The sequence below is a fragment of the Lichenostomus cassidix genome, chromosome 2, assembly GCF_008360975.1.
Source record: "Lichenostomus cassidix isolate B80296 chromosome 2, HeHo_3.0, whole genome shotgun sequence".
Lineage (NCBI taxonomy): Eukaryota > Metazoa > Chordata > Aves > Passeriformes > Meliphagidae > Lichenostomus > Lichenostomus cassidix.
Window position 1 is genome coordinate 145,732,572 of NC_139482.1, and position 26,410 is coordinate 145,758,981.

The following is a 26,410-nucleotide window of genomic DNA, read 5'->3' on the forward strand; positions in this document are numbered from 1 at the left end:
CTACAGAGAAGATGAAATAAAGCAAAATCCCTTGTACACTTGGGAAAATTTACTTATTATCAAACATACAACTACAGATGGAAAAATACAGAGAAATTTCAGTGGAGAGAGGGAAGAGGAAGACACTAAACAGGTGGAAATACCAAAGAAAGAAGTCCAAGAAAGTATCATTCATATAGGAAATTCTATCTCATTTTATACAAGGTGCAATATGAGGTTTTACACAATGATCATTGATACGCAATATATGTTGAAATATTATATCAATATTTATATCACTTAGCTCAATGACCTGAAAATGTCTGATTTTTATATACCTGAAATGATATATCATAAAGGCAGGGATTTCTCATTATGATTGACTATACTCAGGCTCCCATCAATGTGCAGAAAGGTTACATACAAATGAGGAGTGAGATAAAATCTTTAAACACAATAAGGAAGACAGAATATTTATTGTTTGATCTTTGCCCTAAGACATTTTTATTAGCAGTATTATTATTTACTTTGATTTCGACACTTCAAAACTTTACATGTATAGTAAGTTTTAATGCTTTGCTTAGTTCAGTCCAAATGCTCAAAAATATGAGTTTTGGTTTTAGTAAGCCTTCCCTCTGTCATTGAACCTATTACAATTTTAGTAATTGTGTTGCTGTGCATTTAACAATCATTTGGTAAAAGCCAGAAAGCTGCTTCCAGTTTGAATTTCATCTAATGTCTAATCTGCAAATAATGTTAAAATGATTAAAACCATTCCAGATGAGAAAAGATCTATTGAAGTCATTGGGTTGAAAGTACTGAGGTTTGTACAGACCTGTAGGAGTACAGGTTCTCTGATGACTACTCTAATTCCATGCATATGGAAGGTGAGATTGCAGCCTTTTTCACATTCCTGAAATCAGAGTGCTGTCTATTTAGAGAAAGCATATTTTTTCTACTTTCCTTGCTATCTGTGTGTTCCTGGATCCACACCAAATTTTGTTTGAAAGAGGAAGTTCAAAGCTACTTAGAAGATTGGACACCCATTCTATTTTAGATTCTAAATATATTATAAGTGTTCACTATGGTTTCAGAAATCCACAGTGAATGTTCCCCCTGCAGCATCCATCCTCCATTTGTTACAGTTTGCTGTAATCTGGTGTGTAAAGCTTCCAAAAGTTGTGGAACAGCCTATTTTGAGAGAACTTGTAAGCAGGAACACATGAATGGGTATCAGGTGCAGCTATGAATTTAATGAATGGTTTGTTGGAAATGACATTAAATAGCAACATCCGTCTGCAGATGAGCTCTGTAATGTCCTTATTTCCAGCCCAGGCAGATGGAGGATTTGCAATGTGCTCTCTGTTTTCTATTTTCTGTCTCACACAGCATTGCTTGTCTCTAGATTCATCCACAATCATTCTAAAAAAGATTTGGACCCTGACTGTCCAGCCTTTTATTTTTGCATCTTTCTATTCAAAATAATGAGTAGAAGAAGAATGTATCAAGGCTCATCATGAGAATTAAACTGGTATTGGATTTTGTGCTGTTCCAAAACAAGTAATGGCTTTTTTTTTTCCTCTCAAACACTTTAGTTTGAAGAATGGGAGTGACAGGGAAGCTGTCAGATTCTTTTTTAAATTGTCACTAATTTTTGATGTTAAAGTACATTTAGAAGTTTTATATTAGGAAACCAAAAATGGGAAATGCCACATGAGGTATTAAGACCAGTGACTTGGTAGCATACAGCAGGAAGCATCATACAACTCTTGCAGACCATTGTGGTAAATTAATTTTTAGTGTAGACATTCAAAAATATCCCAATTTCTTTTAATTATTAGCAAATATCAATCCAAATACCTTCTATAATATTTATATATGGCTGTGTACTGGGGAAAGAAGAGGTGAAAACACTTTCCCAGAAAATTATTTCCATGGTACATGAATGGATCTGGTAGTACTTTTTTACTTAGTCCTTGCCAAGGATAAGAAAGGAGGTAATTCCTCACCTACTATGTGAACTGTAGGTTATTTTTCCTATGATTCAAATAAAAAGGCTAACAGAAGAAAAGAAAGAGCATATTGAATATTGATTTTTTTGTCTCAAGTATAAGGAAGTCTATTTTGGGAATGGGTATAAAAATAACTATTTATTATTGATCATCTTCTTCTAAATGGCTTCTGCAAGTTTCTGATCAGTATCTGGACCAAGTTTAATCTCATGCACATAACTGTCATCTCTCTTGCTCTGGACCAAATTTTTAAAGGACCATGTTCCCGAGTTGGTGAGACAAGATTTCCCAGACACATACAAAAGCAGTGAAAGGTGTGAAAATATTCACTGGTAAGACTGTACTGGTTAAAATACAAATGCAAATTATCTTTCTATGAAGTTTAGTTCCAGGTAGAAAAATAGTCTGATTCCCAATCTGACTCCTACCATGTTAACACAGCTTAAGCTGAGTTCAGAACTACACCCTGTAGACAAATAACATAAATACACAACACTGCTGAAGTCAAGGGGGTCTCTGGTGACTCACGTCAGTTGGAGTTGCAGTTCAGCTTGTTGTTTGCAGAAATTTCCAAACTTGGAAACTCTTTTTCATGTTTCTAGCAAAGTCAAAATAGGTCTTTGCAAAATAACCGCAGCCAACGGTAAATGATGTATGAAATGAAATATCTCATCCATCCCATACATGAAGAATGTGCAGAGGAAGCTTTGCTGCTCTCACCACGCAGTTTCAAATGAGTTGCTGATGCAGAACCATCATTTGCATGGAGTGATGGGAGGAAGGGGGTGATGCTGTCATTCTCATCTGCTGTCAGGTGTGGCTCTTCCATACAGAGAGACTCAGATTTTATCCCTTCCCCATTTTATTTAATAAAGACTGTCCTATATTCTGTCTAGCAACTTCCATAGAGTTTGATGGGCTTTGAGCCTGAAGTACTGAGGATTTATTCAAGACTGTAAAAATAATCACATTAAGTTATATTTTTATTTATAACAGATCTGATCTCATAGCACATGTCTACACTACACCGTGTGTTAACGACCCCTAATCTTCCCGTCAATAAACTGGCCTATTTTGTGCATTGACACACAATTTTATTGTCTCAGGTGACAAATCCACTACTGATTTATCAGCATGGTGACATGTCTGAGCTTATATTGCTGGCAAAGTGTTGCTCAAGCAGCACCAGCTCTGCACTATGTAGCTTTTGCATCCTTCAGAAATTCTACATTTCACCTGAATTTCTTCAGTTTTGAAGTTAGACAACTGGTTTATGTAACTTACCCAGTTTTTTGACTAGGCATTCCCAAAGAGTAGTTCATCTTACTAAATATAAACACTTATCTGAATAGTTTTTGTGAGCTTAATAAGAGTGCAAAGATTCTAGAGAAGTGGTTTAAATCATCCCAGTGAAGTTAGGTGTGGTGAACCCTACCTGTCTGTAATCAATGATTCAACAGTAATTGTAAGATTTCTGTTGCTGTGTACTAACAAAAATAAGAAAATTTAAAATTGTACTGTTTGATTCTGTAACAGGAGAAAATTGAGTACTAATAAGCTCTGAAACATTAAACAGAGCCACAGCAAGGCTGGAGAAGCCCCTGATAAGGATCATTTGTTTAAAGACTTTGATCATTTTTACTGGTATGAAGCCGTCATGTCCCGTTATGATGGGCATGTAACCTTTGTAGTGTGCTTATGATTGTGAAAATCTGAATCTGCAGACATCTGACTTTTTGCCATCTCTGCTAGGAAAACCATGTCTGGCCCACACAGGATATATACCTTTAATCAGGACTGTGCAACTCTTCCTGCCTATCTCCATAAGTTCTTCTCACCAAAAATATTGTGGAGGGGCATGGATTAGACGCTCTGTGCTGACTATATAGGGATTGGTTTCAAGTAGCACTCAAGTAATCAGCCAAGCAGCTCATACTCAGAGTTTAAGCATCACTAGAATTCACGCTGTTTTGGTGCATAACATCTCTAAATTCTTAGTCTGTTTTATTATTTGTTTGACTGTGAAGGTCTGCTTGGCAGGGATGTGGTAGGAAATTTAGCCATCAGGCTTAGGGTGCTTCTGAGTTCCAGTGTGCTCTTCCTGAAGCTTTGTCAGAAACAGTTTGCTTGTCTTTGAAAGTAGTGACTTGATCACTTTTGGCAGGCACATTTCCCCCCCACCCCGTATTTTGTTTTGTTCCAAGAATGCCAAGAAAATGTTCTTTCTTTCAGAAAATAGTCTTCTCCCTGCTGAACTCATATTAAGATATCCTCAGAGGGCTTTGCTGTCACCTTCTGTAGGTTAAAACAACAGGATGTCCCCCCTTCCTCCCCCTAACTTTGAAGAACATCACACTGGGATGCCTTTTAAAGCTTTTGAGTTCCAGTCTGTTACCTATGTGCAGTCAGATGTGCCAAAGAGCCTCATCTAAGAACCTGAAAACTGCATTTGGGTTTTAGTAGAGGAGAATCAACATGCAGAGTTATCAGACATCCTCATTCTCTTCCCCTCTGTAAGACATGGGACAGTGGCAGCTGCTGCTGTAATTTCTGTGCACTGTGGGCATAGCTGTTAGTGAGAGGTTGGCTTGCTAAGGCAGAAGTAGCTATTTCATCTCTCCATTCCCCCATTTCACAAGGTTTTCTGTCCTGTTCAGTCCAGTCTGTTTGGGTCACAAACTAGTTAATTCCACAGCAGTTTATCTGCATTTTACTAGGTGACAGGTACAGTGGTGAGGCTGAGATTCATGATACCAAGTAAGAAACAGATTTTCAGAACTCCTCTTATTTACATATTTCAAGCATAAGTATCTACCTACTTCCAAAAGGGATGGAGGAGTTGACAAACTGATGCTGACATCAGTCAGCTGATCAGAGCAAGAGCTCCACAGAGGGAATAGGATGAAGTGGAAGAGTGAAGATGGACACAGTGTCACTACAGTGACACAGCAAGGAGAGCATGTAGTTCTGCATCTCTAGGCCATTGCAAAAGGGAAACTTATTCCCTCTCCCTGCATTTGAGAGTTTCTAGGGGTTTTGACACAAAACAAAGTTATCATGTGTTGATTTATCAGCTGAACCTTAGTCACTGCTCGTGGTGAACAGGGTGTTCCTTGACTTAAACCTCTTTTGCTCTCTGTAAAAGGTATGAAAGTATTTTGATGCCTTTATTTTGGAATGAAGATCCATCATATTGTACTTGGAGAGAAGTTTCACTATGGAATCTCTCATTTACTTGAGCAGCTAAAAACAGACCATGAGATATATTCACCATTGGCAGAGAACAGACAACCCCTGTCCTCCCAGTCCTTTTTGAGAATTACATCCTCACCCAGCAGCCAGGACATCACTTTCCCAAAACTGTGTGCAGTGGAAGACATGCACATGGACCATGCTGCCAGCTCAATAATGTCCTTTGAGTTCTTGGTCAACATTTAATGCCATTTCAAACACATAAGAAGGCAGTAAAATAAGGACAGCTTTTAATACCAAATATACTATAATTACTTTTAATACCAAATACACTATAATAATGCATTATATTATCCACATCATCCAGATGCAGAAAGAGAAGAAAAATCACCTCTAAGGCATGTGCTTTCTTACAAGTCATGATAAATGTGGGGTTGGGGTGGGAGATTGAAAAAAATCAGAGGGAGAGTTTGCTTTGAATTGCCATTTTCAGATATGTCGCCCCTACAGCCAAAGCATTTTGTCAGTTTACCAATGTTTAGATGTTACAGAGAAATTCAGAGCAATCAAAACTATAAAAAAAAAAGGAAGAGAAAAAAAAAAAAATTAGACTGAATGTTGAAAAAAACCACAAACAAACAAAATAAATAAAAAAAAAACCACTTTAAAGAGAGAGCTACTGTGAGCTCCTAAGAGAAACAGGGAAAATCTCAAAGCATTCAGGGAAATGAATTGTATTTCTTAGTATATCCTATGCCTTTTCTATCTCAGGTTTCTACGAATATAGAGATAAACCAATGGGGGAAAGCCATTAGCTTTGGTGCTCTGCAGCAAAAGAATAACATTAACGCAGTTCTGTTACTAAAGAGCTACAGACTAAAGGTTGCACTTATTTATTTATTCATTCATTTATTCCCTCCAGGTGATGAAAGAAATCTTGAATACAAGAGTCTGTGTGAAAATAAAGCCTTAAAATAATAGCTTTACTGCTTTAGTTAACTGATGTTCCCTATCCCATCCTGAAACATCAGATTTCTGTGACTGCATCTGAGGGGAGATCTGTGCAATTACTTCAGGAGCTGTGCCTGCTTTTGTTAAGCAGCACAGCAGGTTCATGTTTCTTTGCAACTTCACTGTGAACTTTAATCTTCATGTTCATGTATGTCTGGTTAAATACCTTCCAGGCTTTCACCCTATGCTCCTTATGACTATGTTCCTATTAAGTCTGGCATTTCACTGTTGTTTCTAAGAGATTGAATAGAGATTGTCTTATACATAGCTTGGACCTTTGATATTTGCATCGAAGTGCGCTCAAAAAACATCACTGTATAGTTATAGAAATATTCTATGTAACAAAGATGCTATGAGAAAGAAATAAAATCTTAGATCAGAGTCTTTTATTTTTTTAATAGGTGTTTTATTTTTAACACTATCTTTTTCTTGTTAGCTTAGAAGGTTTGAAATCATATTTCATTTCAGCAGAAATGATAATTCAGAGGAGCTGTTGATTCATTAAAGAATGTTTTATGTAGTCCTCTATAGATTTCTTTTATCTCTACTCTGTTCCAAAGAGAGATAAACAAAATCATACAAGTCCAGCTGCATGAATTTCAGTTCATCAGAAATCTTGGAAGGAAAGTAATAACTTATCAATTGGAAATGGCATAAAAAAGTCAGAGAAAAATATAATGTATTATCCAGGCAGCTACACTGAGAGTGTAAATGAAAGATTAATAGTTCATATGTTTCTCATTGTGGTACATTGACACCTTTGACACAAGGGAGGGCAAATATCCTTCTGTTAGAATTAAATAGTGATTTCTCAGTCAGACAGCTGCACTAGATTCTTAAGGGGGTTAGCAATCAAAGAGAGATCAAGACCTACATTTTCCTAAAGTCTGCTATGCAATCACTTTCATAGTGCAAAGTAAGTCTAAGGAAGTAATTACATGTCTAAATTCTTTTATGCACATTATCACAGGCTTTGTGTTTTAAAACAGTAGTTCCATGAAATTATTAGTGTGGTTTTACTAGGAGAAATACTGTTTCATATGAGATTTTGCACTAGATAATCATGGAATTCAGTTTGTGTTGCCTGTTTATAGGTTTTATTTTACTTTAATAGGTCTGGTTATGGATGTGGAGTTGAACAGCACAACTTTTAAATGGCTTAGGGTCAGATTAATTCAGGGCACTTCAGATGTTTTCTGGTTTCAGTTTTACAAGGTAAGGTATTGATATTGTAAAAGTGGAGTATAAACAGGCTGTATTACACTTGTCTGAGCAGCAAAGCTTGCTCCTGTGCTCAGAGCAGTGACTGTATCCTCTCCCCTTTACCAAACCTCTCCCCTGCACCCCAGAGCTGCAGCACAGATGAACACTGTTCCAAACATGAGGCTGCCCTGGGGAGACACCTTTTTGGATCAGAGCTGATGGATTCTCTCCAGCTGAGGTGATCTAAAGATAGTGTGGGTAAAATGCACTTCTGGTACCCATGAGGGTCTGGGCACAAACCTGGTGTGGAGAACACCTGGAGCCCTGTCCTTGATGCTACACTGCAAAAGGGTCACTGTCTGCTTGGAATTACCAATTCCTCTCTCTCCATCACCCAGGAAATGCAGCACCAGGTTCTGCAGTGAAGGTGGAATGGAGAAATGGGCCAGAAATGTACAAACTCACTTTGTGACCGAATATTTGAGTATAGAACTAAATAAAAAACCCCTCTGTGACCCTAAGCTTTCTGTCTGTATCTGCAGATCAGAGAATTTTCCTCTAAAGAGTGATTCATTCCTCTGTAATAATATTCCCTTTGTAGAGTGTCAATATATAATTAGAGGTGTGTGCTGTAGATCACTGTGTTGGTTTTACTACAAAATCTGAAAGTTCATAGCCACTCCCATAAATCAGTAAAGCTCCATTAAAAGAAATAGAGCCATGGTGATTTTCTTGTGCATCTTAATTTCATTATTTTCTTCTTTTCATGCAAATTACTATTTTCTGAACTCAGATAACTTGTTTTTCTAAATTTATCCACCACAATGCTAGATTTTTGTAGAAATAGATAATTACAGAGAATAGTTATAGTTAACAAGAGAAAGTTTAAATATAAAATTTTGTGCCATACTGAAAAAAAGGCAACTGATACCGTATCCTTCTCTAATTAAAATATATTAATTATGGGAATAGATTTATTCAAATTATGCTTCCTACATGTAAGTGCAATATATAACAGATTTTTGAATACTTATGCTGGCATGGAAGAAAGATAATTGAAATCCCTCACCTTATGCTTCAGTTAGTTAGTCAGCTCCCATTTCCTAGTGCCATATATGAACCACTATGTTACAAATAAAAAGCTATGTGAAAAATCTGAGCTTCTAATTTAAATCCAGAAGGATGACTTCAACACTATGAAACCAACAGGAAAAACAGATTTTGGTATCACTGCTTTCTGATCTGGGAGATTGCCAAAGAATCTGAACTGAAAGAAAGCTTTAAAAGAAAGATATAGTCATTTGTATTGCCTTGGGCACTGTCTGTGTTTAAGGGTACTCTATGTGTGTGGATGATGTGATCAGAAAGCTGCAGAGTGATAGTATCAAGACAGATAATTTTAGAGCCATAACCCATTGCCACAGAGTTTTCCTGAAGTAATCCTTCCATGGATGTCCATGCATTTACAGGAAATCAGGTCTCAATTGCTTAAACACAGACAGCTGGTGTTGTTTGAATGTGCCTGGGTGTCTGAGGCATTCGAATAGCACTGCTCAGTACCGTGGCTTTCAGGTGTGACAGCTGAATCTGGACTTGTGGGATCCCCTCAGGCACAGAAAACACCTCTAAGTACCTCTGCGTGGCCAAATGAATTGAGACTCCAGGGCTGAATTCATTTTCCCTAAGTAAACTCACACAATGTATATTTCTGCATCTGAGTTAGTTTCCTTGTTGGACTTTTACACACATGAAGCTATATGGTGCATTCAACTTATTTCAGGTGTTTACACTGGGATGAGACATCCCCAGTTCCCTTCTCTGCTGCAAAAATATTTCAGAAAACTCAGTTATTGACATCTTCACTGCAGACACCTTGTCTTTATGCAGTGCTCTAAATAAAACCATGAAAGGGCATCTGATTACCTAGTATGTTAGTGCCCATTTCACAACCCTTCATCTCTTCACCCTGTAGATCTACCTGCTGTCATGATTAGTGCCCCATAAATCTTAATAATCTAATTAAACCAATGCGAAAGTTTGTGGCAAATTCAGAACTTTGACTCCATTCTTTTGACCATTACCTAGCCTGCCTACACACTTCTCCTCTGATAATTAGTTACGGTCCACCACAGGAAGAAGGTTCTTGTGATTTTATCATTTCACATCTTCCTGCCTCTGGCTGAGAAGAAGAAAGAGATGCTGGTACCAGAAGACATTAATTTAAGGTGGTAAGATGGTAATTGGAAACTTTCCACTACCTTTAATGACCTTTGGACTGGAATCATAGAGAAAAAGTCTCAACAAACACCTTTCAGTGAGAAAGTGGCTTGCTGAAATAGTCATACAAGACTGATCAATGGTTTCACACTGCTCACAACACCTCGTGTGCCTTCATGTTTCTCAGTGTGATGCAATCTCTTCACACTCTCCCATGGCTATGGGGGATTTGGCTGTGTTTTGATCTCTATTTGAATTGTGAATCTTCACTTCTCTGAAGTAAAGGTCTGCCGTGGGTTGGCCTTGGCCAGCAGCCACACACCCACACAGCCACTTGATCACTCCCTTCTCCCTGCCACCTCCCCACAGGATGGGGGAGAGATTAAGAACAAAAGTGAGAAAACTTGTGGGTCGAGGCAATGACAGTTAAATAATGAAGGAAGGATTAAAAAAAAAAAAAAAGAAAAAAAAAGTGATGCTTGAGAAATCATTCACCAGCTCTCACCAACAGACCCTTGCCCAGCCACTCCCTGGGCAGCAGCTGCTTTGGAAATCAAATTCCCACCTCTTACCCCCATCTTCCTCTGCCCCAGTTTTTATTGCTGAGCATGGTGCTGTGTGGTATAGAATAAACCTTTGGCCAGCTGGGGTCAGCTGTCTGAACCTCTTGCTCACCCCAAGCCTCCTCCCTGCATGGGAAGGTGGGGAAAAAAAGAAAACCTTGTCATTGAGCAAGTTCTGCTCAATAATACCCAAAACACTGTTGTGTCATTATAGTGAACCTTTCAGACCTTGTGTCTAAATTTTACCCTAAACCAGCTGCTTTCAAACCAAAGGAGAAAGCACCAATGAGCCATGGGTCCTGCAGAGGCAGCACAGCAGGGTGTTTTGTGTTGGGTTCTCTCCTGCAACTTGAGCCACCACAGTGCAGTCACAAACCTCAGGGAGCTTACTGACAAACTTTGCTCAGTAGCCTTATCCAGGCACAGACAGAGACACAGACAGACAGTCATCTGCCCACCAACACTGCCAGCATTTCAGGATCTTCCAGAAAGAAGAATGTCCATGCCCTGAACTCCTCCTGGAGGAGATATTGGAAGAACTGGGGTTATAAAAATGTGTACATGGACCCCCAGCTCTGACAGACCAGGACTCTGCACTGCAACCATGGACCAAAATCACTCACACATTGCTGGAGCCTTGGGTGGTGATATCTTTCTAGCTCTTCTTCTAGCTCTCTTTCTTTGTTTTTCTCTTTCCAATTTTCCTCTCAGAATGATCATATGCTCCAGAATGTCTATACACCCATTTTTCAATTTGTTACTCTTTTTCTCAGTTCAGTTGTTCTAATCAAATCCATTGGTTATTTAGGGTTGTTTTGCTTTAATCCACCTCAAAGGGTCAGTTACCAATGAACCTGGTTGTTCTGCCTCAGAGGCAGATTGCAACAGACATCAGCATGTTTTAGCCTCAAATCCAAACTACAGCACCACATGGGCTGCCCCAGAGAAAATTAACATTGCTCCAACCAGACCCAGCACGGGGTCTAATGTCTTTGCCTTCTTGGGGGCAAGACAAAATCAGGAGTACTGGAGCAGGGTTTATCTATTCCACCAGCTATTGAGGGCTGGGCACAGGAGTGGGCTGAAGGGATGAGAGATGAGGAGCAGTTCCAGAATGAGAGTAAACACCTCATCTGTCTGCAGCTCCCAAAGCAGCTCCACTGTTGTTATTAAGAGCTAATTGTTGATTTGCTGCATGAATGGTCTAAAATGGAAAAACACTTGGATATTATTCTCTGTCACTTCAGATCATATTCCCAAGGGCAGAATGAAGGTTACGTTGGATTATTTTCAGATTTTCCAGGTTTGTGGCCCTCCAGAAGCAACCACATGAGTTTCACTTTAAAGAGAACACAAAAATAAATAGATACTGCATATTTAAGTGCATAGACCTTTCATTGTGCAGTCCAAGCCTTTTACCAGGCAACAAGATTTTTCCTGCTTGTGTTGTATCTGTTAGATCCTGCCTCTCTTTGATTGCATATCCTTTCCCTCCTGCTCTAAATAGACCAAGATCATCACTACATTTTACTGAACATTTGCCAAGAGAAAGTGCTGGTTTTTTATGGGAAGTGTTGGAAACATCTCAAAATACAGGGTTTAGAGCACAACACTCAGCTTTTGCATTGATTTAGGATTTTTTTTCCCCTGAAAAGTGTCATATTGGCACACAAAATAACTCTGTGTTTGTGTGGAACAGACACCCAATTAGTAACAAGCTGGTGCTTAGTCCATCAATAGTTGAAATGTTTTCTTTGGAAGCTCTGGCCTTGGTTTAGGTTGGGGTTTTTTTGTGTTTTGTTTTATTTTTCAGTTGAAGAAGCTATTGTTATCACATCATGTAAGCAACAGTGGTGCCAATTGTCCTAAATATCATTTGCTTGCAGCCTCACTGGCAGTCACTTGATTATTGTCTCATTTCATTTAAGCTACATTCTGTAGGAACATTTTGTTCTTTAAACCAGACAGAACATTCAGGAACACTTTTTATCACTTATAAAAAGAGACACAGAAAAAGGATCAAGGCACCTGAATGCATCTCTCATTCACTATATAGCTAATTATATTAGTTAATAAGGAAGATTGTGCATGAAAACATTAGATACAGCCAGGAGGTTTTTATACAATAACTAGTTTTCAAAATACAGATGCTTCATAATACTCCAGATTTTTATATTGGTCTGAGACATTAACTGAAACTATACATTCCTTTTTACTAGATTTTACTTTGTCACTGCTTGCCTGACAACAGCAAGTCAGAGGATGTAACTGGAATCTGGTGTGAATGAATTTGGCCACTGTTTCTCATTATTATTATGCAGACTAAGCCAAAATGCTCGATTCAGACATTTCTGTATTTTGCTGCATTTGAAATCCCCACTGCTGTGCATATTTTAACATATGCTCACTTCTAGGAACTTTCATAAGCTCAGTGGAGGTAAAACCCAACAACTGTGCTTGTGAAGAAGTATCTAAAGCTCTTCTCTGTAACATCAGGTGTTTGGTGAGAACTTTAGGACAACCAGAGATCCTCCTGCCTGCCCCAGACTGTGATTTGTGATGGAAGATCTCCTTGCTGCCACAGGGTCACCATTCCTGTGCAGCACTGGGAGTGCTGGGAGGAGGTGTTAACCTGTTCCCTTAAAATCCTGCAGGTACACAAAAAGGAGAAGATGACCAAACCCATAAATCCTTCCTCTCAGGGCATTGTCATTGTGAGCATAGGATTAACATGACAAGATTTCACTGCATTTTGCTGAAGCAAATCCCTATCTGGCTTCAGTGAGTCCTTGGAACATGACCCTTTTTCAAGGACCTCTCTATGCTTGGGAAAATATTTCCATTTTGTCCTTTTTTTCTCCAAGTTGCCCATGCATTTTCACAAGACACATGGACTGAGGCACAATTACAGAGCAGGATTCCAACACATAGACCTGAAATATGGAAAGTGTTCTCTATCCCTCACTGGTGAACAGCAGATGAGAAATAAAACTATAAAAGGAAGAAAAAAATCTATGCAACCTTATGATAATAAAATAGTGGATTTTTGGATGAAAATTTAGTCCTTAGAAAACATTGAAGTTTCACCAGCTTGGCCTAGGAGGAGTGAAAAATTATAATCATTAATGTGAAAGACATATTACTATATTCATCTAAAGTACTGATGAAGTACGACTGAGAAAATAAGAAGCAAAAGCAAATATAAATAACTATTTTCATCTTAAGATATGACAACACATGGTGAGACCATTTACTGCCCTGTATTCCTGCTATCCTTCAGTTTTTGTATATATTTGTCAGTTTCTCTTCTAGATCCCTTATTGTCTGCATTAAGAACACAGATGAAGGAGTGTTTACCTGTGCAAATTTTCCTTTTGTGCTTACCAAGGTGAATTCAATCCAGTGTTTTTCTGTAGTGTCCCTGGTTTCCTTTCTGATCTATTTTATATGCAGAAAATGTGTCACTCAATAGAGCTCAGTGGTCACTTGAATTTAATACTTCAATTACCAGAATGTGATCAAAAGATTTGACATCATTTGGACAAGAGAGGTGATTCCCATGCCTTTTACATGTGAATGAAGTACTGCAGAGCTCAGGAGAGATATAATTATGCTTTTCTGTGAGAGGCTCATGAAATTTCTTTAGTGAAGTCTTTTACCAGTTTTCAAGCCACTAAAAACAAAGTCATCTGATAACTTAAAAAAAAAAAAGGTATTAAAAGTATTAAAAAAATAAAAAGGTATAAAGGCTTTTTAGAAGGAATGATAACTACAAGCTAAAAAGCAGATCAGCAGCTCCAGAAAGAACTTATCAGGAGCCTGGAAAAACAGCAACTTTAATGATATGGGTAAATGTTTCTAGAGGGCAGAGGTTGTGCCACATGAAAGGGAGCTAAACTGACCACACAGTTTAAGCAATTTGAACATGTGGGTGGCAAAGGTTTTTTCACATGTCTTTGTTCTGCCTTCAGTAAAACCCATGTGTGTCTCCACATCATGCTGTGCTGCCTCTCTCTGCAGGACTGTGCTTCTGAGTGGTGTTTAAAAAAGCTAATGGTATGTTATGTTGAACTTGAGAGGATCAACACCTCTGAATTCAAGGGTGAGATTACCTTTTCTTGACTGACAAAGATAAAATGCATACAAGAAAGGATTCCTGAGTTTCTGAGTTGGTGAGGGTCAAAAAGGATTGTGTCCAGCTTTTTCCCAGAAGAATTGTCTCCTCCTATAATGTGACATTTAGTCTTTATGTGAACTTTTGCAAATGTGTCAGATTGCAGAAGATTGCATAAATATTTTGTCCCAAAGGCAGAAAATAGACCCAATATTTCCCTAATGTAATGTAATTAATTAGTGTATTGCTCTTTATCAGAAGAATCTCTCTGGCTGTTTTGCATAATTATGGCTGGGTTCAAATTTATAAAAACCTCTCTAGAACAGCCACAAACAAGATTTGCTTTCCTAAGCCAACTGTGTCTTGTTATGACAGTGGAGAGATAATGCCTTTGTGGAATTCATGATCTCGAGGGAAATAGACCAGGCAAAGAGCATAGATGTAACCCTGAACCTTAAGAAAGTGATTTTCTAGTTTTTTTTTTAAAAAATCTATTGGATTGCATCCCCTGGGAAAATGTCCTCAGGGACAGAGGAGCAGAAGAAAGCTGGCAACTATTTATTTTTGTTAAAGCGCAAGAAGAGCTCTCAATTCCCACGTTCAAGAAATCTGTCAGGGAAGGCAGGAGCCTGGCATGGCCAGGAAAGGACCACCTGGTCAGACTGAAACACAGGAGGGAAATGCTTAGACAATAAAAGTGGAGACAAGCATTCTGAGAAGAACACAGGGATAACTGCCTGGGACTGCAAGGGTACGGTCAGCTGAAGATAAATTTGGTAAGGAATGTGAGGAATAAGAATGGTTTCTACAGGCACATCAGCCAGAGAAAGCAATACAAGAGGAGAAACTTTACTGTGGCAATGGAGAAGGTCATTTTTCACTGAGAATTGCTCTTCCCACAGCTTTCAAGTAGATAGAATGCAAGACACTTGAGGAATGAAGTCCTACCCATGACAGAACAAAAGGCAACAGTTTTAAACTGAAAGATGCTATTCCCTAAATAGAGGGAAGGAATTCTTTGCTATGAGAGTGGTGAGGCCCTGGCACAGGTTGACCAGAGAAGCTTTACCTTGGCATTTATAGGTCCTAGATTAAATTCCTGGTACTTCTGCAGACTTTCTTTGTGACTTTGGATAAACATTTTAGGAAATGTTGTTTAAAGTTATTGGACATCTATGTAAAGCTGTGCCCAATATTTTAAATGGGACATGGACCTCTTTGAAAATATCACAGAATATCAATATTTAATTTTCATTTTTTTAGTCTTCATTCCTCAGTTGCTCATCAGTAAATAGGAGATAAGAGCACTCACCCTGTCTCATGGGATAAAAATATATCAGGACTGATTTTTTTTCCTCCTTCCATGTAAGAAATAGGAGATTAGATACTTTTGATGCAGATGTCAGATTTAAAGAAGTATTCACCATTTTCAGTACCATCTGAAAAAGCATGGATTGCAGCAGTACTTATTTTCTCATCATAGGAAAGCTTTGAAAGATCCAAGTTGTGTATTTATCAAATAATACAATTGCAAAAGCAGAATCCTCTGTTGCTCTAGAAACACAATGGAGACAGATCTCAAGAGCACACATATTCATATAGATACAAATATATACGAAATGGCACAACATAAAATCATAGGTATATAACAAACAATTACTGCTAAAATTACATCAGGAAATGGTAGTGACATGTAGTAGCATGGACCTAAGAACAAAACAACCATGTCAGATACTATAATCCATTCCTACAATAAAATTATTTGTCTGGTCAGATGTTTCTGTCTGTAGCTGTTCCCCTTGACTTGCAGCATGCTGAAGTGATGGATCAATGTTTTCCTCTGCTAAAGACATAAATTCTTGTGACAGTGAAATTCTTATTCAGGAAGAGACCATCACCAATGCTTTTGGCTAATAGGTTCTAATGCTGTTTGTGCAACTCAGTGTGCCATTACAGTCATTATTTTTTCAGAAGAACTGAGCAACATGTGGAAAGTTTAGTGAAAAAGGCTACTTTGTAGGATAATAACACACCAGATTATCTGAACTTGAAAGAAAGGCCCTTTAATGCAGATTCATCTGTCTAATTCTGTTGTAATCATACCTATCTTCATGCTTTTCATTTGCACTAAGTGCTCAGCAGAAAGCACCTCTGTACACTGCAATTGCTGGCTCTGCTCTGTGATCAGTTTTTTTGCTATTTAATTGATAGCTTAATACATATTTCTTGACTACCCTTTGTGGTTTTGCCCATGTGTCGTGTCACAGAGTGAAAGCACATTGAACCTTTCCTGCAGACTGATGGGTCATCCTCCAAGGACAGGGGGGAATTCACAATAGCCTCTCTTCCTACCTCCATATATTTCCTGCCCTCCCCCAAAGACTTTTTGTTGGTAAATGATGGAGAATACAAGAATAAGCAGGCACTAAATTCAGGGGAAAGCTTGATTATTAGTTTCTGCCTATCTCAAGACTATCAAATGAATTGGAGAAATTTGCTTATGAACCTGAAAGCTAACTCAGAACATGAACCATGAAAAAAAGTTTTCTTTTGGATCAGTTAGTGAGTTAGTAATCTTACAGGAGTATTTGCACTGGAGCTACATAAAAATGGGGCTGGCATGCTTGTGTAAGGAAAATAGAGAGCAGGAATAGCCCTTGTGGAATTAGTTCCTATTATCAGCTCATTAAATTGGCTGTAAACTCACAGAATTAGAGCAGACTCTACTTAATAAGCACAATTCTGTGTTCCTTCTATAGCAAGCATTGAAAGGACTAGGATATTTTTTATTAAAATACAGTTAAACATACATTTCTTACATACAAGCATTTTAAATAAATTTATCTTTATAACTTGTTTTTATGCCAGTTATTATTATAATGCTTCGTAAGCCATTCCCCAAAATTGCCTTCTTCAGTGGGGGCCACTGGAGATAACAGGAAAAGCTCCCAAAAGGGAAGACATCCTATGTGATGGGGAGACTGGCCTGATATTAGAATGCATGGTTTGACCCGGACAGACACTGCTGCACTATAATTTTGCAAATTGCTTTTCCTTTCTTACAGCTTAGCTTTGACAGCTTTAAAGCAGAAAAAATTATATAGGCCTCTTCTGAAAGAGCATTTAGATTTGTGAGGATGGTGTACTCCTGGAGAAATGTGCATTACCAACAGTTACAAAGCCTTCCTGGGGTTAATGGAAGCAAGTGGACCTAAGGATAAGGTGGGGATTAATCTCTTTTTTTTTTTCCTTTACAACACTTCATTGTGCTTATCTTTCGTGAAAACTGGGAGAAAAACATCATTGAGGTAACTAAAGTGTTTAATCCCAATGTTAGAGGTATAAGAGGTTCTACTGCCATCAACAGCATTGCCTGCATGGTAAAGCTTGTCACATGTGCCAGCAAGGACTGATGATAATAAAAACCTGTCTTTGAAATGTATGGGAAAATCATTTTGGATGATTAGAAAGTGGTCAACAGCAGCTTGCCCTGTACTGTGTTCCATAGAGGAAATGTCAGGCCTAAAATTCCTTATTGAAACTTCCCAGCTCCCGTCACTGTCCACCACAAGACAAGTTGCAGATTCAACAGAACACCCAGGAGAGTTGAATACTAAACAATAAAGCTGACAGAACACAGAGCAAATTGAGGCAGTAATAAAGGTTCTGGGATCTGCTGTAAATGGCACCAGGTTTGTAGCAAACCCTGTGAAAGTCTGCTTACATCAGATGTGTTGGGTACCCACTAACTGCACAAGATGCCTTTCAGACAGCTATGTCAATTCTTGTCAGAGCAACAGAACAATAAAGTAGCAGATTCTGCAAAAATTGAAGATTATGAAATAAAATTCCAGCAGATTTGATCTGCTGTGTGTTGTATATTTTTTTTAAGATTAAAAGCAGACTTTCTGATGAATCCTGACATGTTTATTTCTTTGTTCCCCAGCACAACTAAAAATAACTGATAAACACAAAGACTCTCCTGCAGAGATTGTGATATTATTTTTCTTCTAGGTTTTGGAAGTCTGGCTTTTTGATGTACAATTCATTACTTATTTTATGGGTGGTAACAAAAGTAAGTAGCCAACTAACTAGATATGTGTCCCCTCACTCCAAACATCAACAGAGCTATAAGAACTGGTCTATTTGAAAGAAAAAAAAAAAAAAATGTCTTTTATAGAACTCTTTTGGGCAAACTTTACAATGGTTGCTGAAAGGCTCCTGAAAAAAATATTACTTTGCCAGAAAATTATTTTGGTCTTCCTACATTGCAATGACTGGTATTTCAGATGAATACTTATTTAGCTTTGTCAGCAGAACGTTTTATGTAGAATAACACCATTCTAGGGAGTTCCAAATGTATTTATAAAATGACTGCTCCCTTTGTCCACTCCAAAGAGTGCATTTATGTGATGACAACATGTGCAAGCTCAGAGGACAGCGTCCTATAAGAAAAAACATTATTTTGCCTCCATTTTACACACATCATGCCACCTTTGCTGGAGTACTTCAGGAGCTCTTGTACTGTGTTTGTGGTGTGCTTTATAAACTGCACTCAGTAAAGCAGCAAATACTAATGGTAAGCTGCCTACACTGCTATGGAAAGCAGAACAAGGCAACCCAAAATTATTTTATATAATGTAATGAGGGAGATGATGACCCAAAATGAAGAGAGGAAAGAGTGGACTGGGTTGGCAAAGAAAGAATGTAATGTGATGTGGAATAGAGAGACCTTGAAAACAGTGACAGGGCTGAAGGGGCTCCACCCCAAAAATATACACACCAATAATGAAGTGCCTAGAGGACATCAGGGTGGGGGAAGTTCCCATACCTTTTCAGGGAAATATCCATGTCTGGGGGCTCATCTGAAGGGTTTGTATAATAATTCACACAAGAAGGATGATGGCTGATGCCATGGGAAAGCCAGCCTTGATTGTCTTTAAGGTTTATTACAATCAAGGGAGGTTCTGAGGTTTGGAAGTAAAAAAAAAATACCACTTGCATTTTGAATAGCAAGAAGGAGAATCTGTAGAAATACTGAGCTGTCAACTTTATTTCAGTCTCCGGCAAGATAATGAAGCAAATCCTGCTAAAAAACATTTCCAAATATATGAAGGGGAAGAAGGTGATTTGGAATATTAAACACAGTTTTAGAAAGGTAAAATCACTGCTGACCAGTCTGACAGATTCCTACAAGATCTGTCTTGGTGGGCAAGAGGAGAGCAGAAGTTTTTTACCTTGAATTCATCAAGGCTTTTGACATAGTCACTCTTACCTGCCTTAGATAATCTATGAATTAAGGACGAGATGAAGGAATGGTGAAATGCTTGTTTGTTGGATGAAGAGCTGGGCACAAAGGGCTGTGATGAGCTGCACAAAGACCATCTGGAGGGCAGTTATGACAGAGGTACCCCAGGGATCTGCACTGGAGTCTGTGCTGTTTAAGCTCTTCATTATTAGCGTACTTTCACCAAGCCTGCAGAGGATGTACCACCACTAGGAGTGGCTGATGCACCAGAGAGTTGTGCCAGCAAGAGGAACCTGAGCAGGCTGGAGAAATGGGCTGGCAGAAACCTCATGCAGCTCAGCATAGGTAGAGTGCAAAATCCTGTCACTGGGGAGAATAACCCTGTGCACCAGTACAGCTAGAAAGCAATTTTGAAGAAATAGGAATAATTAGAAATAATTTCTGCAACTTTGCAGAAATAATCCTGGGAGTGCTGGTGGACAGCAGGTCGTGTGTAATTCAAAAGTGAGCCCTGACAGCAATGAAGGCCAGCCTGGGCTGCATTACGGAGAGCATTGCCTGTAAATCATGGATTCATGGAATGGTTTGGGATCAAAGGGACATTTAAGGATCATCTGCTCCGAGCCACCTGACACAGGCAGGATCTTCCTTCACTAGATGAAGTTGTTTAAAGCCCAGTCCAACCTGACCTTGAACACTTCCAGGAACAGGGTATCCATGATATCTCCTGACAACTTGTTCCACTGCCTCACCATCCTCATTGTATGGATTTCTGACTAATATCTAAATTAAATAATCCTCTTTCAGTTTGAAACTGCACTCAATCCCACTGTCTATGTCACAGATGCAGACACTAAGAAGTTTTGGTGTCAATACAGACTCTGAATGGACACAACTCTTTAGCCATCTAAGAGTCCATCCATGAAATCTTTATCTCTCTACTTTAGTGACAAGAATGTTGTGTGGGACCACTCTAAATGCCATTCAAAAGTCCAGGTGACATCAGCACCTCTTCCCTTGTCCACTGATGCAGTCACTCCATCCTGGGAAGCCAGGAGACTGGTCAGATACAACTTGCCCTTGGTGAAAGTCATGGGAGATGACATTGTCCTTCTGCTGTAGTGAAACAGACCTAGAGTGACTTGTCCAGTGCTGGTGGCTGGACCAGACAATCTCTAAATGTCCTTCTAACTTCACCTATTCTGAAAATTGTGGTTCTTTGATAGGACATTTCAGTGTAAATCAGCCCCTATAATCATAATTTTATGTGGAAAACTATCCAAAGGGGTCATGAAAGCTGCAAAATTATCAATTTCAACATAACAAAAACATGATGAGGAGACAGTTGATATGCTACAGTTCTTTTGCTGAAACTTTAATGATTAGGCAAAAATGATATTACGGGAGATTCTGAGAAATGCAACTCAAGGAGATCTTAGAAACATCAGTAAGGCACAAAAAAAAAAAAAAAGGAAAAAATAAAGTCAACAAGAAGAACCAAGAAGGCAAAGAAAATGACATTTTATTTACCTTAGGAAAATGCAGGGTAATTCACTTAAGGAAAATAGTATTTAAGAAAAGAGGGAAAACATAATCATATAATAATATTTAAAATCTGGAGCCCATGATAGATAAAATAAAGAAATAAAATTAATGTGAAAAATCATGTTTCAACTAAAGAGCAAAGAATAATCTGATTTTCTGCTGCCTTGTCTGAGACCTTGCATTACTAAAGAAAGACACCTGGTGAGATAACATCTGGTGTGTTCATAGATACACAGATTTTAAGGTCATTTTTATCATTTATTCTGTTCTCCCTCAGCAAGAAACTTTCACATTCTGACATCCAATATCTTGTAGTTCAGGTTTCCTCTTGCAAACTTATTGGAAGTTCAGATTTCAATAATGTCCTGAACTTGTTGGGACATGAGAAAATACCACCAATTGGAAGACAGAGCTCACGTTGTGATTTTGACATTAGGAGCTGGAAAGAAGTGGTGACAAAAAGATGTGTTTCTGAAAAGAAGCAGAAGGAAAAAGAAAGGCAGGGTCCAGAAATAAAAAGGTGAAGGTCCTGGTTGAAGTAAATGTCTTGGAAGTGGGAAGAGGTCTGGGAGATGGGTGAGATGCATGGAGATGAGTCTCTCAGGACACCAAGGAACCTCAGCCTGCAGCATCTGTGGCTGCTGACTGTGAGCAGCAGCGCATCTTGAACCAATGTGACATTCTTCCTGAGCTTGATGGACCTGTAGTGATCTCCCTGCAAGGAAAGAGAGTTAAGGTCTGGTGAGGAAAGAGCCACAGGAGAGCGGGAATGAGCTGGAAAGTCAGGTAGAGCAAAGCTCTTACCTCCTTCCTTCTTAAATAAACCCCAAGATCCAGATGTGTCATAGGTTGATTGTCATTTACTCTTTCTTACCCATGATACAATGTAGAGAAAGAAAAGAAGAAATTGGGCTCTCATGTATGCTGGAGAGCTTGCAGGACAGATATAAACCAGAATGTAATTTTTTCCATAGCAAGAAAATCTCGGAGTTTCCTTAATTTAGTTTAACACGTGGAAATCATATTCCTTGTTTCAAATCATTATTATTATTGTTGTTATTGTTATCATATTGTTATCATTCTCATTACCATCACTATCTTCATCATAAAATGATAAATGAACAAGTCAAGCATTTGAAGGAAATTTTCTGACTTATAGGACACATGGCTTCTTTGATGTTAAGGAAAACCAAAACCAATCAAACCAAAATATAAACCAAAACTCACTAATAAATATCATATGTTTTCTTTTTTATAAGGTGTATTTTCCCTTCAATTACATCAGTTACCAATGGGAACTCAAGCCATACCTGCAGTCATTGCTTTAAACCAAAACTGTAAGAAATACGAGCTTACCAATAAAATGTAAAACCTCTGCAAGATCCATAAGCGAAGGAGAACATGCAGAGACTCCAGGTATCAACCACGACCATTGACTTTCACTCCTGAGTACAAAAATAATAGATATTTTTTGTTACAGAAATGAAAATACACACCTTAAAATACATAGAAAGACATCTAACCTTTTTCAAAGGGATATAAAGTTCAAATATTAAGAAATACTTTAAAGGTTTTACCCAGTGATCAAACATATTGCAAAATATACTGTTTTACCTTGCATATTCACAATACTGAAATCTTGGTGTTTATATTTGCATGCCTTAAATCCATTGTGTGTTCCAATTGCAATCCCCCAAATGTTGTGGTTTTGTCCTCTGTTTGTAGATGCATACCTGGAAAGAAAGATTGCTGCAGTGTTCATGGCTCACCTGGGTGCCCCAAGCCCCTGGGAGAGAGATGGGGATGGATCCTGGGCTTGGTACACTCCCAGGACCCCCTGCTCTCCAGGCCAGTTGGAGGGCACCCAGGCTGGACAAGGTGACAGCCACTTCTCTCCCCCTCCCCTGGTTCCTTATATGGTTATGATTCTAGAATGTTCTTCTTTGTTCATGTTAAGCAGTTATTTGGTTGGTTTTCTTTTTATAGTACTGTTATTTCCTTGGATATATGATTTGTCGCTCAGAAATCCCCCTTTCCCCATTTGCTCCCCAAATCTCCTCCTTCCCTTTCCCCTCCCCCTATAAAAGTTACTGTACAAGAGGGCTCGGGGCCATTTCGTCGATGCCCCGAGACCCCTCCAACTCCCCTCACCCCTTACCCTAATAAACCCTCCTTGGAGCTCCGACAATCTGGACTGCATCTCCTGTTTTGCTTTGCCGACCTGCTGACAGCACCTGCGCTCCCTCGGAGCCCCGCCCTCTCCTGCAGTCTCTCCCTTCCCCGAACTCCGGGGTGGTTTGGGCACCCACGGACGGGACTCCCACAAAAGATTAATTTCTTGTACTAGGATACATGTTCATCATCTTTAGACAGTTCAGATACCTACATTTGAGTTAATTGTCTGTATTCCAGAGAAGAACTCCAGAAACTATAGTCTTGTAGCTAATTTTATTTATGCTAGACGTTTTCTGTAGTAACAAATCACAAAATATTTATAGACATAAAAATAAAAGAAAACCAGAGAAAACATGTTTATATGAAATATTTTCCTTGGGAATAAATCCACATTAGCTTTATATTGTAGTGGGATAAGATTCATAAGGAAAGGATACAATATGGATCATTTTGGTGCAGAGCACAGAGTGACTTCAATGTGCACCAGGGGCTCACAGAGCTCCAATTAGCTGAGGACAACCTGGAGGTAAAACCCTGTATCGATGGACATGACTGTGTAATGCACATCAGTCATCAGTGCACTCAAACCTCTCCTGGCAGCAGTCCTTCTGACCTCTCTGTCCTTCTTTCTGAACTGTCACAGTGCTTGATTACTCTAATTGCTTGGAAACTGCACATTATAATTTCTGGGGTTATGTTTTTTTCAACTCAGGGATGCACAAACCTAAACTGGTCTCACTGTTCACTGAATCCTGTTATGATTTTTCTCTGCACTCGCCTCATTAACAATACAGTGCCAAAACCAATTTCTTTAATAAGCTAAATAGACTGAACTCCTAAAGTTTTTCAGAATAAAATATGATCCATGGAGCGTTTTTGCTTCCCTCTTGCCATATTCCTTCTTGCATGAGTATTTTTCTGTATCATTTAAAAGTCTGCACCACAGAACTGTTGGGGATCTTGACAGATCTTGTACAGAGACAAGGCAATTTCTTTATTTTTGTATGACGGTCCTGCTTTTTATATTTCTGAAGAAAATATTAGTCCTTTCTGTTACAGCGCTTCACTGCCAGCATGTTGAGATGATATTCTCTTGTTGAACAAGAGGTGGGTTTTTATGACTTACCACTTTCCACTCTAAGGTTCCTTATCAAGTAAATTCAGCATGAATTTCCTGCTCTTGCACATGTTATTGAGCAGCTGATCACTGGGAAACAATTGTAAGACACTTTACAATACCCTGTTGAAGAAGCATGTCTCCATTATTTATCCCACCCTTTTTTCATACCTTCAAGATTTATCTGTAAATATCTGATACAATTATCAAAAACTTTACTATAAGCATTTTAAATTGGTCAGTTTATGGATGACTTCCCTTTAGCAGCTGCAAAAAATTACATTAATCCATTTGATGTTTTATTTATTCCATAGAAAGTAAAATATCTTGTACTACTTTCTCAAATGCCCTGCAGAAATTCCAGTGTGCTACATCAATATGTTTATCTTGATCAGATGGATGGATTATAGTAGCATAGAATGGAAAGGGGCATTCCATGTCATTGAATTACAGTTTTGTTTTGTCACAAACAATGGAGTTACGTAATACATTCTATTGGCTGCTCTATAAACAAATAAAGATATTTGCCTGACTGCTACAATTAGCCTGGTGTATCAAAACATCATTATTGTTAACATTAAAAAGTTTCTTCTAAATTCTAGCTTAATTAATTATACTCATGCTTCCTTGTCACACAGTTGCCCTTTTCCTAAAAGAGTTCTTCTGTCATCTTGATATTTAGCCCCAGATATTATTTCTAAACAGAATTCTCCTTTCCCCCTCCCCCCCCACCCCAGATAAATGAACCCCAATTGTTTTGGGATAGTAAAAACGACACACTGTTCTTGTATTCTATAGAAAATATTTTCAGCAGTTGTACTATGATGACAAAAATGACATGTTTATTTGATGAGCTACATGGATAGACATTAATCTTGGGGTTTGATGCTTTGTATATTGACTAACCATTTTGTCATCACAGTTCTCTCTGGAATTGAAGTCAAACAAAGGACTCTTCGATTTTTGCAAAATTTGTCATCCTGCTTAAATCTACAAATGAGGCTGGTGGTCTTTTCACTCAAGAAGTCTCACAACTCCAGTTTATTTATTTATTTGATACTGTTTCTTGTTCAGGAAGGTTCTCAAAATAGATGTTATAAGAAAGACATTTCTATCTATAAAGATCTCGCATTTCAGCAAATGTTACTTTTACCCACCTTTATTAGCAAAGCTATGTTTTCAATTTTATTCACAGCATCACACAAAGCAAAATATATATTGAATATTTTTCCTTGTGCATCCTTATCTCTTACATTTCCATTCAAATGTAGCAGGGGATGCACACATTGCTTAGGAGCTCACCTCCATTGCAATATACCTACTTACTGGGCCATGACCCATGATTTTTACTGGGTCATTTAAACTTCAGTGGTCGTTTTGCTTTCTTTATCAGCTGCCTGCATTGAATATTCTATTTGAATTCATTATATTGCAGTGGTTCTTTTCCATATCATATTGCATATTAAATTAGAATAATCATTTTCACCTCTTCTTTTAATCAAGTTTTTTTGTGGGTAATGAAAGATTCTCTGTGTTTGTGAAATCATGGCTTCTCGTGCATCCAATAAAATGTCCTTGGAGTATTCATAATGTCCATTAACACTTCTTTCTTTAAATTTATCACTTCATATAAAACATCATTAAGAACTGGGATTAAATTTATTCCTTATTATGAAACATGATTAGTGTTAGGGTGTTAATATAATCTCTTTAATTCAGAGAAAGATTTCAACGGTGCCTGTTGCAAGTGATTACAATTGATGAGAAAATTCTAAGGGTCCTGAAACTTAGTGATTTCCATAAGTCCAGGTAATTTTTGCAGATTTGGACACATTCTTTTCCTCACCAGTGTAGCTGTAGCTACTACAGTGGCTACTCCCAGCAGTGCCCAGCAACAAGACCCTGTGTGGTTCCTCTTGTTATTTCAGAGTCAGCTCTCTAATTTGCCAGTGCTCCCAGTGCTTATTGTTGCTCCTTACAAGCAGCCTCATAGATCTGTTGCTAAGTCCTGTAACTATTTACTTTAAACCTGCT

At 38.4% G+C, this 26,410-nt stretch overlaps 1 long non-coding RNA gene across 1 annotated transcript; it reads right to left on the reverse strand.

The window, feature by feature from the left end:
• Positions 1-22,743: 22,743 nt before the first annotated feature.
• Positions 22,744-24,767, reverse strand: LOC146442462 (uncharacterized). Its single transcript, XR_014849610.1, has 3 exons — positions 24,548-24,767; positions 24,386-24,466; positions 22,744-22,817 (listed from the first exon to the last, which is right to left on the reverse strand). It is a non-coding gene; the product is annotated as an uncharacterized LOC146442462 (long non-coding RNA).
• Positions 24,768-26,410: the final 1,643 nt, after the last annotated feature.